Here is a 10,947-nt window from a genome sequence, read left to right as displayed (position 1 = left end):
CTTCTTACTAGACATGTCACCAAGAGGCAAGGGAAACAAAAGCAAAAATGAACTATTGGGACTTCATGAAGATAAAAAGCTTTTGCACAGTGAAGGAAACAGTCAACAAAACTAATAGACAACTGATGAAATAGGAGAAGATATTTGTGAAAGACATATCTGATAAAGGGTTAGTATCCAAAATCTATGAAGAGCTTATCAAACTCAACACCCCAAAACCAAATAATCCGGGTAAGAAATGGGCAGAAGACATGAATAAACATTTTTTCCAAAGAAGACACCCAGATGGCCAACAGACACGTGAATACATGCTCAACATCACTCATTACCAGGGGAATACAAATCAAAACCATGATGAGATACCACCTCACACCTGTCAGAATGGCTAAAATTAACAAGTCGGGAAACAACGATGTTGGCAAGGCTGTGGAGAAAGGGGAGCCTTGTTACACTGCAGGTGGGAATGAAAACCGGTGCAGCTATTCTTGAAAACAGCATGGAGGTTCATTAAAAATTTAAAAATAGACCTACCCTATAACCCAGCAATTGTACTACTAGGTATTTACTCAAAAGATACAAAAATAAGATTCTAAGGGGTGCATATACCCCAGTGTTTATAGTAGCTTTACCAACAATAGCCAAGCTACAGAGAAAGCCCAGATGTCCATCAACTGATGAATGAATAAAGAAGTGGCCTATATACATAATGGAATATTACTCATTCATCAAAAAAAAAAATGAAACCTTAGAGTACCTGGGTGGCTCAGATGTTAAGTGTCCGACTCTTGATTTGAACTAAGGCCATGATCTCAGGACTGTGAGATCCAGCCCAGCATCAGGTTCCATGCTGGATGTGGAGCCTTCTTAAGATTCTCTCTCTTCCTCTGCCCCTTCCTCACCCTCTAAAAAGAAAAAAAAAAAAAAGCACGAAATCTTGCCATTTGCAACAAACGATGAGGATGGTGCTAGAGTGTATTATGCTAAGTGAAATAAGTGAAATATATGCTAAGTGAAATAAGTCAGTCAGAGCAAGACAAATACCCTATGATTTAATGCCTATTTGGAAGTTAAGAAACAAAACAGATGAACATATGGAAAGGGCGAAACAAAGAAAGAGGGAAGCACATCATGGGAGACTCTTAGCAATTGAGAACTGAGGGTTTATGGAGGGAAGCAGGTGGGGGATGTTACATGGGTGATGGGTATTAAGGAGAATTCTTGTTATGACGAGCACTAGGTGTGATTTGTAGGTGATGCATCAATAAATTCTACTCCCGAAACCAATATTACACTATGTGTTAACTAACTAGAAATTAAATAAAAATTGGGGGAAGAAAAAGAAGAAATAGCGATGCATGTAATGGACAAGGCACAAATCCTAGAATATGTTTAGAACCTAATTCATTATAGTTATTATTAAAATTAAGATTATTATTTCAGGCTTCTCATTGCCCCCATCATATGTAAGTCATTGTATTTTGTCATCATTTCAAAAATCTAACCATAAACATTTTTTATGTGAGATGGCAGAGATTTTTATTTTCCTTTTCTGTTTTTAACCTATAAGGAGTCCCAAGTAAAAAAAGGAAATACTCCTAGATTTTCTTCTTGAGTTATAACAGAGAGGATGGACAAGTATTTTTTTTTTTTTAGTTATTTATGATAATCACACAGAGAGAGAGAGAGAGAGAGAGAGGCAGAGACACAGGCAGAGGGAGAAGCAGGCTCCATGCACCAGGAGCCCGATGTGGGATTCGATCCCGGGTCTCCAGGATCGCGCCCTGGGCCAAAAGCAGGCGCCAAACCGCTGCGCCACCCAGGGATCCCGAGGATGGGCAAGTATTAAAACATACACCCATTATTCACCTGTGGAGAAAGATGCTGGTAAGAACACAAAGAAAGAAGACCTCTCCCCAAAATGGTCTGAATGCTTTAGAGAAGTTCTCTCAAAGTCATTGTGAATATTAGTTCCTGTCCAGGTTAATATTAGACTTTTCATTTATAACCAGAAGGAAGCATTTATTAGTAATGCTTTAAAATATTAGTAATATTACTTATTTACTGTTAACATTTGTTAACATGCATTTATTGATTATAGACACAATACCTGGTAGTGGTGTTTTAAAAAGACAGAATATATAACTAACAAAATAAAAATTACTATATTTTAACCACCCAAAGATGACAAAATACATATTTATATTTAAAGATATTCATTTGTATGCCAGATAGTGTATTTGGAAAACCACATGCTCAGCTTTGGAGAGCAATTCAGACCCTTCATAATATATCTTGGTGAACTTCCTAAGTTATTACATGTAAGTAAACTTTATTTTTAATAGCCACCCAGCATTTCATCACATGGGTATAATTTATCTATTTCTATGTTATAGAAAATTAAGACTGTTTCTACAGTTTTACATATTTTAAATAAGACAAGAATATAATATTCTGGAGGGCAGATGCTTTTTCTATTCTGCAATCCAGCTAAAAATAACACTTGAAACTTAGTGGGCAAAAAAGAAATTAGCTTAATGAATATGCTGAATGAATAATGTCATACTGAGTATCTGTGTATAAAAACTCCATCTGTATTTCTGATTATTTCTTTAAATTATTTCCTGAAAGTAGAACTTTTTGACCAAACAGTAGGAGTTTTGTATCCATTCCTCACTATGCACTTGCCAGTCTCTTTGACTTTTAAAACATTTTTTTTTTTAAATTTTTATTTATTTATGATAGTCACAGAGAGAGAAAGAGAGAGAGGCAGAGACACAGGCAGAGGGAGAAGCAGGCTCCATGCACCGGGAGCCCGACGTGGGATTCGATCCCGGGTCTCCAGGATCGCGCCCTGGGCCAAAGGCAGGCGCCCAACCGCTGCGCCACCCAAGGATCCCGACTTTTAAAACATTTATTGGAAAAAAAGGGAAGTAAGTTTTTTACCATTCACATGGTAAAAATGTACAGGGCAGGCGGTGCCTGAGTGGCTCAGCTGGGTAAGTGCCCGGCTCTTGATTTCAGCTCAGGTCACGATCTTAGGATCATGAGATTGAGCCCTGCTTTGGGCTCTGTGTTCAGATTGGAGTCTGCTTGTCCCTCTCCCTCTGTTCCTCCTCAGCCCTCAAATAAACAAATGAATAAATAAAATATTTTAAAAATAGGCACAGAACAGTACCTCATTATATTCCTAAATACAACCATCTTTTTCAACTTTCCTGTTCATACACAAAAATTTAAAAATTACATATGTGATTTATATGTACTTTAAAAGATTTTTTCAGAAAAGTAGTATAATAGGTGGAAAATACCAAAAAACAAAAAAAAAAAAAACAAAAACAAAAAAACAAAAAACAAAAAACAAAAAACAAACCAAACCAAACCAAACAAAAACAAAACAAAACAAAACAAAAACACAAAAAACAGAAAGTAAGAGAATTAGAATAAGGAATTCAAGTATCAGTCCAGGAAGAGCAAGACCCAACTAGCAGACATACCAGAAAGACAGATAGAACATATTAATGAGATAACATAAACAAAGTCCCCAAATCTGAAGACACTTAGGACCCCTACTACACTTTCAGGCTAATTGCTCCAGTATTAAGCAATTATTTCCTCCATTACAGTTTGTACTATATTTAGCTCACTCATCCCTGTCAGTGCATAGGGGTGTTATCTCAGTACCCGGCCTGATAATACCCAAGAGTCCTTCTCCTTTCACCTCCCCCCCGCCCCAATCCTGCTGCCCTCTGAGAACTGTGTCTTCCATCCTCTAGTTTCAGCCACTCTCCACCTTAACCAGAGATTGAGGATGCTATTCTTCAACATTTTGTTAACTAGAAGGCTTCCTCTCCCAATGCTACCTGAAAAACATTTCAAAGACCTCACAATTTTGGGGGGCAGCCCGGGTGGCTCAGAGGTTTAGCCCCACCTTCAGCCCAGGGCGTGATCCTGGAGACCCGGGATCGAGTCCCATGTCGGGATCCCTGCATGGAGCCTGCTTCTCCCTCTGCCTGTGTCTCTGCCTCTCTGTGTCTCTCATGAATAAATAAATAAAATCCTAAAAAAAAAAAAAAGAAAGACCTCAATTTTTTTGCTTCATTCCAAGGATATCTACTTAGGTCTACAGCAGTAGTTTCCCATTATTTTATCTTCTCTACTACCAGTTGCTATACCTGGTTTCTAGAATTTATATACTGAAGACCAAGCCTAAGCAGAAGTCAGGATTGAACAACGGAGCATACAATTTAGCTGATGATTCCCAAATTTATATCTCTGGTCTGAATTCTCTACTCAAATCCCAAACTCAATTATTCAACTTCATCCAACTGTTTATTAGGCATCTCGAACTTATCAGGTTCAGAAATTGCGAACAAAATTGTAGGCATCATCTCTCTACCTTTGGCCTATTTTTTGTACCACTCTCTTCCTGATTCATAACATTCTTGCCACAATGCCTTTTATTACTAGAAAACATCCATTTTGTGACAAACTCAGGAACTTTCCATTGTCTGTTCTCTCTGCCCTGAGGACTCTTCTTCCCTCAGACCTGGACTTGGCTGGCTTGTTCACATATCATTCAGGCCTCTGCTGTAGTGTCATATCCTCAAGGACTTGTCCCCAACTAAGTTAAATAAGGCAGCCCCTTCTCATTTTTCTCATTTTTCTCGACCCCACTATGGTTCATTTTACTCATAGCACTTTCATTACTTGAAATTTTATCTTATGTGTTTATTGTCTGCTCCTCTCCATTATGTACATGCTCTGTTAGAGTAGGGACATGATCTGTCTTCTTCATCATGTATCTCTAGGCAACAGGAAAATACAGTGTGGTTCGTGGTTGCCGAACAGTGAGAACTGTTTTTCAATAAATGATTGAATGATATAATCTTTCAATAAGTCAAATAAAACCTTTTTTTTTTTTTCTGTAGACTCATTGCTATTTCTTGGGTTGAACATTCAAGGGAGTAGTTGGTTTGTTTAAAGGCCACATTGTACAAATAGTATATATCTTTAATCTAAATTGAAGTGATAAAATGTGGCATAGGGGGTCTGAGACCTACAAAGGAAAAAGAAGATTCATATCTTCTGTTTCACTCTCACTGTATGGTTTTTCCAATTATAGCGTTAGCCTCACTTTAGTCTGTCCTATTGATAAAATTTATTGAGATACCCAATTACAGAATTATCCCTTCTTTCTGACAGCACACAATTCACAGCAAAGCCCTACTTCCTTGGACCTTGTCCAAAATCACTCAACCAAAATCCAAATCCTTTAAAAATTCCTTTCTGGCATCCTCTAACTTAGACGCCCCAGGATTCCTCATGATGCGTGTTCTCTCTTCAGGCAACCAATAATAAACCCAACTTGTTCAATTACTTCTTCTTGGGTCTTTGGCCGGAGGGCATTGTTACACCTGACAGCTTGTTACACCTGCTGGCAAATGGTAAAATCTCATCTATATCCAGGTAATTCCATATAAAGGGAAATTGTAGGATGCCTCTTTGGGTTACTTGATGCAGCAGTAATACACTATATGACTAAGCAGAGACCTACAGCTGCTAAGATCTGCTGATGGAAATACTTCTTCCTTTCTCTTAAAAGACCAAAAATCTTATATCTGAGGGCAGTGACACCCAAACTATAATGTGCATATGAATCATCTGGAGATCTTATTTTTTAAAAAATGTCAGTTCCTAGTCAGTAGGTCCCAGCAGGATCTGACATTTTGCTTTTCTAACAAGGTCCAGAGTAACATTGGGGACAAAATGTTGAGTAGCAAGTTTTAAAGGAACTAGAGGCTGCAAACTTGAGCTTCTAGTCCCCATTTTCCCTCAGTTAGGATGCTCAGATGACCAGATAGGTAAGATGTGAGTTGTGTCCTGAAATTATAGACTTTTCCTGATCTCCCTTCCTATTTTGGGCCACAGAGTGAAAAAAGATGGAAGTCTTTGTGTTAATGTAGAAGTGTATATATGTTTGTTTTCCAAATCTTTAGGTACAACCAGGAGCAAAAATATTTTGAGATTGGTTTGTTATTGAGTTTCTCTGTTTGGATCCCCCCAGCAGCAAACACTGAGACAAAATTAGAGGTTCAATAGGAAGGTGGTCCCAGGAAACACCCACAGGGGAGTAGGGAAGTCCAATAGAGGAGAGGAGGCCAATAGAGAGGAGGCCAATGGAGAGTAAATTATCAACCAACAACTGTTGGCAACTGGAGCTTAATTCCCTTGGGGAACTTTGTGCAGCCCATACATAGAATTATCTCGAGAGGGATAAGTTTTCTTTATTGGAAAACTTCTAAGGAAATTAATTTTTTAAATCATTTTTGTCCTGCCTTGATAGCCAGCCTATTGTGCTACAAGCCAGGGCAGGTGGGGAAAGCAGCCCTCCAGTAGGGAGCTGTACGTGTTCAGAGTAAGCAGCCTTCAGCTTAGAGGGGAGCACTGAGAAGATAGATGGGTGGGACAGGAACAGCAACCGCTCCTTGAGTTGGGGCCTTTGCTAACAGAAGCTGAGAAGTAATTCACCTCTTACCCTCAAGAAACATAGATGTTTCTGATCAAGAGAAGAACATGCCTGAAGCTAGTTCTTGTCACAAACAACCTTTTCTATTAAATGTTGACAGCAGGGCCTCCTGAGAGACCCTGAGGCATCATTGCAGATGGGTGAAACCTTTCTCTGCAGCTAAAAGTGCTCCCTCCTCTCTTCATCTGCGTCAGCTGGAACTGCGATCAGGTACTACCCATTCGGCAAATCTAACAAGGTGAACTCTAGGCGTTCTTTCCAAGTAGTCTATTGATCACTCTTAGTTCAGCTATTAACAGTATGATCATTCACACACTCATTTTTTTCCAGACTCCTTTCTCACTACCCAAATTGGAGAGGCACATGGGCTATGATTCAGTAATGATCCTGTTAGCCAACAGCTCTTTAACATGATCCCTCAGGTAATTAATCTTTCACAAAGCAATCTTCCTAGATTGTTCCGGAAATGCCCTTGAGTCATTTAAGAGGATGGTGTGCTGCTCCCCTTGGGCATATTCCCACAGCCAGGCTTGCGGGGGTTGACTTCATTTTTTACCTCAACCCATCCTTATGCTCAGATGCTGAAGACACCACAATGTGCAGAAAGACTGGGCTCAGGTCGTGGTGTTTCTAGGATCACTCTCAGGAGGAGGGAACAAGGGGTTGTTTTCTTTTCTGGCCTCCTCATGCCACTAAGGCATTGTACACTAGGCACCTTGGTGTGCTTAAACACCTCCTAGTGCTTGGTGCCGGTCGCGTGCTCTAGAAGATCCAGGGAGAGTTATCCCTCACCAGATCCTCTATTTTCAAACTTGGTGAAGCAGAGCACATCACAGAACTGCTTACTACTTCTTCTTTAACAGTGTCTTCAGGGAGAAGAGACTTCTTTCTTATATATGTAGCCAACCTATTCTGTTCCTCTTAGAAAATTTGCCTAACTAGTCTGCACCAGTTAAGATCCATTGCTGTGTCTTCAAGAACATCTATATTTTCACCATAGCTTCCTTTATTCGTTATAATGTACACTGATTCCTGTCCTTCCCTGACGTAAAATATTGAAGCTTAGGAAAGAACTGGAAGGAAAAATGTTAACATTTAATGCAACCTATCCTTGCATGGATGAGGAGGCCCAGAAAAGTTGTGAGTAAGCAAACGGCAAACAACTAGTTAGTGGCGGTTACTGGGACCTGAATCCAACATACCTGAGTTGCATCAAATGTCCTTTAAAAATAGAAGCTCAGTAGGTTGTAAGCACTTGACTTTTTGTCAGCATATGACACTTTTCATATCCTGCCACTTATTTATCACTGTTTGCTATGTTGTCTTATGTCACTGATGAGATTGTAAACTTTTTTCGGGTGGACGTTGTGTCTTCCTTATCTGTAGTTCCTTTATTTTATTTTATTTTATTTTATTTTATTTTATTTTATTTTATTTTATATTTTATTTTTTTTTAAATCTTTTTTTTTAAATTTTTATTTATGATAGTCACACACAGAGAGAGAAAGAGAGGCAGAGACACAGGCAGAGGGAGAAGCAGGCTCCATGCACCGGGAGCCCGACGTGGGATTCAATCCCGGGTCTCCAGGATCAGGCCCTGGGCCAAAGGCAGGCGCCAAACCGCTGCGCCACCCAGGGATCCCTATTTTATTTTATTTTATTTATTTATTTTATTTTATTTTATTTTTTTAGGTTTGTTTTTGTTTTTGTTTTTTGTTTTTTTAGTTCCTTTATTATTAAGCACAGTGCTTTGTCCTGGGAAACAGCTGGTGCTTACTAACTGCTTAACCAGTAAACAATGCATGAACGAATGAGTGAATGCTCCTTCGCTAGCAGTTATAAGCAATACAATTTAATTGGAAGAAGTAATGGGTGGTTTGGAGTGCCAGTTGTTTTGTAACATGTTACTTAAACAGCTGGTTAATTTAAAAGTAATATGAGTCAAACCAATGTTTTGTCATCACATAGACAAAAATTGGCTCATTAACGGGATGGTTCACTTTCCAGTTTGTTGCTATTCGTTCATGTAGACAGGAATTCATGGTGTTTTGTCTTTTTCCTAGATAAGGCAATGTTTAATTGGGTGATCTTGACCAAGTAAATTGAAATCTCCCTGGGTCTTCTTTTCTCCATCTGCTGAGCAGTATAGTCACCTCGGCCCGCTCATTGCCTCACAAGGAAATCGTCATGCCAGGATTTTCATAAAAGAGGATTTTATGGAGTGAGAGAGAGGACCAAATGGCTTAGTTTCTATCTCTTCCCAAGGAAGATTTTGTAAGTAACTCTCTTCTGATTTATCAACCCAGCTTTCTGTTAGAGTTATGGCAAGTTGTGAGTCATGAAATCCTCAGCATCATCCTTATTTTCACATCCTCATTCTTTGGGTTGATTCACTAAGTAATATGATTACAAATAAAGACACTTGATGGATATTCTTGGGTTCCATGGTTTGTGTGTTTCCTTGGACAAGTATCACACACACACAGTGAAAGTGAGAGAGATTTGCTTTAAATATCTTTAACCTCTTTGGTTATTGAATTTTATTTTATTTTTTTGGCCAGAAAAGAAAAATAGGAAGAAAAAAACCCCAATCATTGACTTAAACTGACACATAATCTTTTCTTGTGCATTTTCAAAAGGTTAATTTCTAAGATTGAATTCTAAAGGAGATCAACATATGATTGAAAAACCTAACATAGTCATACTTGATATACACCGGTCCTTTTTCTTCATGTCCTAAATGCCTGTTCAGTCTTAGTCTTCTTAAGGTTTCTCTGTCTCTATTTCCTCCCTCCTCTAAATTTAAGTATATATTATTACCAAATCCATCTTCAAAAACACATCTTTGATCAAATTCTCCTCAAGCACCTTCAATCACTTACAATTTGACTATAGCAGAAGTTGGACCACCTAATCCAACTTACTGTTTTTATAAATGGAGTTTACTATAACACAGGCATGTTTATTTATTTACATATCCCACCTAGGGCTGCTTTTCAGCTCCAGTAGCTAAGTACTCACCATAGAGACCGAATGTCCCACAAAGCCTAAAAATTCCACTATCTTGCCTTTTACAGAAAAAAGTTAGCTGACCTCTGGACTACAGGATAAAATAAAAACTCTACAGTCTGGCATTTATGGCCTTTCATAAATGGTAGTTGGTATGTAGCAGGTGATCAATAAAAGCATAATCTAGGTAAAAATTTATGCTGGAAATATATCCTGCACTATTAATTTCTAGCACAGTCTCTTAACTCCAGCAGTCTCTTGTCCTGTTGGGAGACATTGGGCAGCAAAATGTCAGGGCGTAAGCACAGTCTTTGCAGTCAGACAAATGCCAGACAAATGCCAGACAAATGCCTGGGTTCAAGTTGAAACTTTGGTATTTACTAGCTGTACCTTTAAGCAAGTTGGTTTTCTGCATCTTGGTTTTCTCATTCTGTAAAATGACTTCATGGGGTTCTAAGAATAAAATGAAGTACACTTAAAGTACCTAATACAGTGTCTGAAATACAACATTTCACACTCAAGAAAGGCTTTTGCATAGTTTCTTGTCTAGTCCAGGAACTAGGATTGCCTAGAAGATGCGGCCTGTCAGTCAGCTTGGGCTGCCATTGCAAAGTACCTCAGAATGGGTGGCTTCAACCACAGAAATTTATTTTCTCACCACTCTAGAGGCTAGGAAGTGTGAGCTCAAGGCATGGGACAATCTAGTTTCTGGTGAAGGCCGTCTACCTGGCTTGCAGATGGCCACTTTCTCACTGTTGTCCTCATACGGTGGAGAGGGAGCAAGTTCTGTGGTATCTCTTCTTATAAAGACACTAATTCTGTGAAGTTAGGGGCTTACCCTTATGGTTTCATTGACCCTAATTATCTCCTTATAGGTCCTTTGTCCAAACACAGTCACACTGAGGTTAGAGCTTCAGTGTGTGAGTTTTAGGGGGACACAATTTAGTTTATAATACATGGCAGATAGAGGGTGGTGACTCAACCTATCCATACTTGGTGGACTCTTTATCATATCCCCCAATAGAGTGGGTTTCATCTTTCATAAGGCGAGCAGGGAATCCCTGGGTGGCATGGGGATCCCTGGGTGGTGCAGCGGTTTGGCGCCTGCCTTTGGCCCAGGGCGTGATCCTGGAGACCTGGGATCGAATCCCACGTCAGACTTCCGGTGCATGGAGCCTGCTTCTCCCTCTGCCTATGTCTCTGCGCCTCTCTCTCTCTGTGTGACTATCATAAAAAAAAAAAAAAAAAAAAAAAAAATTTATAAGGCGAGCAGTTGGTTTTCAAACTTTAAAACCATGTCATCTTTTGGCATAATATGACACATATATATAAATATATTTCATATATATATATATATATTAAGCCACAAAAGTGTATTATGGGACTATAGATATAGTATGAGTACATTTTTT

The 10,947-nt window shown here is 39.0% G+C and overlaps 1 long non-coding RNA gene across 1 annotated transcript in view; it reads right to left on the bottom strand.

The window, feature by feature from the left end:
- Window positions 1-759: 759 nt before the first annotated feature.
- LOC144302727 (uncharacterized) overlaps window positions 760-10,947 on the bottom strand; it is an 85,660-nt gene continuing 75,472 nt past the window's right edge. Inside the window, exon 5 of the long non-coding RNA XR_013369755.1 lies at window positions 760-902. This is a non-coding gene — a long non-coding RNA (uncharacterized LOC144302727). The remainder of the gene's footprint in view (window positions 903-10,947) is intronic.

The sequence above is a fragment of the Canis aureus genome, chromosome 31 (assembly GCF_053574225.1).
Source record: "Canis aureus isolate CA01 chromosome 31, VMU_Caureus_v.1.0, whole genome shotgun sequence".
In the NCBI taxonomy this organism is placed as follows: Eukaryota; Metazoa; Chordata; class Mammalia; order Carnivora; family Canidae; genus Canis; species Canis aureus.
The sequence above is the reverse complement of the archived record's forward strand: the minus strand, read 5'-3'. Positions and strand labels throughout refer to the sequence as shown.